Source organism: Pieris brassicae, unplaced genomic scaffold, assembly GCF_905147105.1.
Source record: "Pieris brassicae unplaced genomic scaffold, ilPieBrab1.1, whole genome shotgun sequence".
Lineage (NCBI taxonomy): Eukaryota > Metazoa > Arthropoda > Insecta > Lepidoptera > Pieridae > Pieris > Pieris brassicae.
In genome coordinates, this window is record NW_025575878.1 from 25,001 (window position 1) to 30,000 (window position 5,000).

The following is a 5,000-nucleotide window of genomic DNA, read 5'->3' on the forward strand; positions in this document are numbered from 1 at the left end:
TATCGTGCCGTTGAACGGCATCTTGTCGCGTCGCGTGGCGATCTTGTACGAGAAACATTTTCCTCTGACATTGTATCGGAATAATTATTATAATTCATTATTATACATACATACATACATACATACATACATACATACATACATACATATTATTAATAAATTAATTGTTTTTTTTTTCTTCAAATAAACCCACATTGCCATTTCTCTGAGCGTGTGCTGCGAGCTTCAACGAGAAACATTCGGCGCGAAACTGTCGAGCGGCCGGCCGTCGCGCGCCGCACCTGTACGAGAAACATTTTCCTCTGACGTTGCATCGGAATAATTATTATAATTCATTATTATACATACATACATACATACATACATACATATTATTAATAAATTAATTGTTTTTTTTTTTTTTTTTTTTTTCTTCAAATAAACCCACATTGCCATTTCTCTGAGCGTGTGCTGCGAGCTTCAACGAGAAACATTCGGCGCGAAACTGTCGAGCGGCCGGCCGTCGCGCGCCGCACCTGTACGAGAAACATTTTCCTCTGACGTTGCATCGGAATAATTATTATAATTCATTATTATACATACATACATACATACATACATACATACATATTATTAATAAATATAATTGTTTTTTTTGTTTTTTCTTTTCTTCAAATAAACCCACATTGCCATTTCTCTGAGCGTGTGCTGCGAGCTTCAACGAGAAACATTCGGCGCGAAACTGTCGAGCGGCCGGCCGTCGCGCGCCGCACCTGTACGAGAAACATTTTCCTCTGACGTTGCATCGGAATAATTATTATAATTCATTATTATACATACATACATACATACATACATACATATTATTAATAAATTAATTGTTTTTTTTTTTTTTTTTTTTTTCTTCAAATAAACCCACATTGCCATTTCTCTGAGCGTGTGCTGCGAGCTTCAACGAGAAACATTCGGCGCGAAACTGTCGAGCGGCCGGCCGTCGCGCGCCGCACCTGTACGAGAAACATTTTCCTCTGACGTTGCATCGGAATAATTATTATAATTCATTATTATACATACATACATACATACATACATACATACATATTATTAATAAATATAATTGTTTTTTTTGTTTTTTCTTTTCTTCAAATAAACCCACATTGCCATTTCTCTGAGCGTGTGCTGCGAGCTTCAACGAGAAACATTCGGCGCGAAACTGTCGAGCGGCCGGCCGTCGCGCGCCGCACCTGTACGAGAAACATTTTCCTCTGACGTTGCATCGGAATAATTATTATAATTCATTATTATACATACATACATACATACATACATACATACATATTATTAATAAATTAATTGTTTTTTTTTTCTTCAAATAAACCCACATTGCCATTTCTCTGAGCGTGTGCTGCGAGCTTCAACGAGAAACATATCTATCAATACAAATGTCTATGCAAAAAAAAGAAAACAAACAAAATCATATCAGTCAATAAAATAAATAATAATATTTTTTTACTACTACTACTAGTACTACTACGTGCTACTACTGCACGCCAATACACATACATAATAAAATGAAAAATCGTCTCTCTCTCGCTCGCTCTACGAGAAACATTCGACGTCCGCTCCAATGCCGACGCGGACTATTGCTCTCGGTATAGATGTGGAGCGAAACAGTCGTGCGCACAGCGTCGACTCGTTCTCGTTGCCGCGCGTCGTTCGTCTATATAATAGACACGAACGACGGACGAGAGAGAATGTGTTCTTGTTTTTGTTTTTGTGTTTGTGCGAAGTGTGAGAATATTATATACATATATTCGCGCATGGATGATATAGATATGGGTATGGATTTTCGGAGGAAATTATATCAAATTCGTATTTCGAATGCGAGACCGCCGAGATCTTTCCCAGCTCTCTCTCTCTCTGTGTGTGTGGTGTATAGTACATTTTATATATCTCTCTTGTGTCAACACAAAATAACAAAGAATATACATACTACTCCTCCTCATATTTTATATAATATAATATAAAATTATATTATAGCACCGCGTTCGCAGACCGTATGGTGATGTTACCAATCGACCAAGATTTGGGACCGTCTCCCCCGGTGTTATCTGTGATGTTAAAAGAATACGCTTCTAGGCACACCTCAACGCAGGGCGCCTAGCGTGTTCGACACGTGCGCGGTCGCCACGGCGACCGTATATGTAAAGAATGTATAAAAGAGGACGCACACGCGCCCATCGTCGAAACGGTGTGCGCAGCGTCGTGTTGGAATTTATCCCTCAAGCTCCGGGCGTTGATCGTATCTAGTGCGAATCATGCGTGTGTGTGCGCATGTAATTGCCAGCCGAGTTTTAATATGTTTACAATAACGTATTGAATAAAAATTGAGAAGTTGCGTTTAGATGAATGTTCAATTTTCAAATTGTCACAACATCGATTCCCGCCCGCGGGGTCGTGTTCGTTGCAGTTTTATGTCCCTCACAGTGGTCGAGCATCGTTGTACATCACCTCGTTGCGAGATCGTGACGGGACGGCCGCTCGTAGACCGGTCAAAGTTAGTCTATCGATATGAAGCGCGAACGTCGCGTCGCGTGCAAATTCGACGCGTTACGTTCACGCGTGTCGAGAAGGCGCGCGCGCAAGCGCGCGCCCCTCGACGCCGCCGAGCCAGCGGCTCGCCGAAGCCGCGTGACCGCGGTGTAGGCGTGTCGTTTGCGTAAGCAGCTCCCTGGTTGATCCTGCCAGTAGTTATATGCTTGTCTCAAAGATTAAGCCATGCATGTCTCAGTGCAAGCCGTATTAAGGCGATACCGCGAATGGCTCAATATATCAGTTTTGGTTCCTTAGATCTTACTCAGTTACTTGGATAACTGTGGTAATTCTAGAGCTAATACATGCAATCAGAACTCTGACCAGTGATGGGATGAGTGCTTTTATTAGATCAAAACCAATCGGCGGAGGGCCATGCGTCCGAAGTCGTTAATTTTGATGAATCTGGATAACTTTTGCCGATCGCACGGTCCAGTACCGGCGACGCATCTTTCAAATGTCTGCCTTATCAACTTTCGATGGTAGTTTCTGCGACTACCATGGTTGTCACGGGTAACGGGGAATCAGGGTTCGATTCCGGAGAGGGAGCCTGAGAAACGGCTACCACATCCAAGGAAGGCAGCAGGCGCGCAAATTACCCACTCCCGGCACGGGGAGGTAGTGACGAAAAATAACGATACGGGACTCTTACGAGGCCTCGTAATCGGAATGAGTACACTTTAAATATTTTAACGAGGAACAATTGGAGGGCAAGTCTGGTGCCAGCAGCCGCGGTAATTCCAGCTCCAATAGCGTATACTAAAATTGTTGCGGTTAAAAAGCTCGTAGTTGCATTTGTGCGCCGCGCTGTCGGTGCACCGCATCCGCGGTGATACTGACACGTCTGCGGAGCATATCGTCGGTGAGCCGGCGGTAAAACGCCGGTTCAATATCAAAATCCTATCGCGGTGCTCTTCGGTGAGTGTCGAGGTGGGCCGACAATTTTACTTTGAACAAATTAGAGTGCTCAAAGCGGGCTCAAAATGCCGCTTGAATATTTCGTGCATGGAATAATAGAATATGATCTCGGTTCTATTTTGTTGGTTTTCAGAACTCCGAGGTAATGATTAATAGGGATAACTGGGGGCATTCGTATTGCGACGTTAGAGGTGAAATTCTTGGATCGTCGCAAGACGAACATCAGCGAAAGCATTTGCCAAAGGTGTTTTCATCAATCAAGAACGAAAGTTAGAGGTTCGAAGGCGATTAGATACCGCCCTAGTTCTAACCGTAAATATGTCATCTAGCGATCCGCCGACGTTACTACAATGGCTCGGCGGGCAGCTTCCGGGAAACCAAAGATTTTGGACTCCGGGGGGAGTATGGTTGCAAAGCTGAAACTTAAAGGAATTGACGGAAGGGCACCACCAGGAGTGGAGCCTGCGGCTTAATTTGACTCAACACGGGAAATCTCACCAGGCCCGGACACCGGAAGGATTGACAGATTAACAGCTCTTTCTTGATTCGGTGGGTGGTGGTGCATGGCCGTTCTTAGTTGGTGGAGCGATTTGTCTGGTTAATTCCGGTAACGAACGAGACTCTAGCCTGCTAAATAGGCGTCGTCATTCAAGGTGTGCGCGACTCTCGGGGAGCGCAACTCACTGGCGACGTATTAAAATTCTTCTTAGAGGGACCGGCGGCTTCGAGCCGCACGAGATTGAGCAATAACAGGTCTGTGATGCCCTTAGATGTCCTGGGCCGCACGCGCGCTACACTGAAGGAATCAACATGTTCTCCCTGGCCTAGAGGCCCGGGCAACCCGTTGAAACTCCTTCGTGCTGGGGATTGGGGTTTGCAATTATCCCCCATAAACGAGGAATTCCTAGTAAGCGCGAGTCATAAGCTCGCGTTGATTACGTCCCTGCCCTTTGTACACACCGCCCGTCGCTACTACCGATTGAATGATTTAGTGAGGTCTTCGGACCGACACGCGGTGGCCTCACGGCCGTCGGCGTTGCTGGGAAGTTGACCAAACTTGATCATTTAGAGGAAGTAAAAGTCGTAACAAGGTTTCCGTAGGGGAACCTGCGGAAGGATCATTAACGTTGGTTTTTTCTTTTTGTTTTGTTGTTGTCAAAGACTCGCAAAAAAAGAAAAAAATACAAAAACACGTGAATGATACGAATCAAAATCGAATCCGAGACGGTTGACTCTCTCTCGTCGATTCGCGACGTGTGCGTTGCGACACGCTTTGATTAGCGTTCGCTATCGCCTATTGATACTTTGAAATAATATTTTATAATTTTTGTGTACAACCACGCAAATAAAAGAGATTTTCTTTCTTTTCATTTGTCGTACACGTTAATGATAAGTATTATTTTCAAATTTTTTTGTTTAATTTTTTCGCACCTTTTATATTTTCTCATACAAAAACACACACAAAAACAAAACGATTACCCTGAACGGTGGATCACTTGGCTCGCGGGTCG

At 44.0% G+C, this 5,000-nt stretch overlaps 2 non-coding genes across 2 annotated transcripts in view; both read left to right on the forward strand.

The window, feature by feature from the left end:
• The first annotated feature begins 2,707 nt into the window (after positions 1 to 2,707).
• Positions 2,708 to 4,613, forward strand: LOC123719109. Its single transcript, XR_006755175.1, has one exon. It is a non-coding gene; the product is annotated as a small subunit ribosomal RNA (ribosomal RNA).
• Positions 4,614 to 4,965: 352 nt separating this feature from the next.
• Positions 4,966 to 5,000, forward strand: part of LOC123719116 — a 157-nt gene continuing 122 nt past the window's right edge. The window contains exon 1 of the ribosomal RNA XR_006755180.1: positions 4,966 to 5,000. This exon is cut by the window's right edge and continues 122 nt beyond it. This is a non-coding gene — a ribosomal RNA (5.8S ribosomal RNA).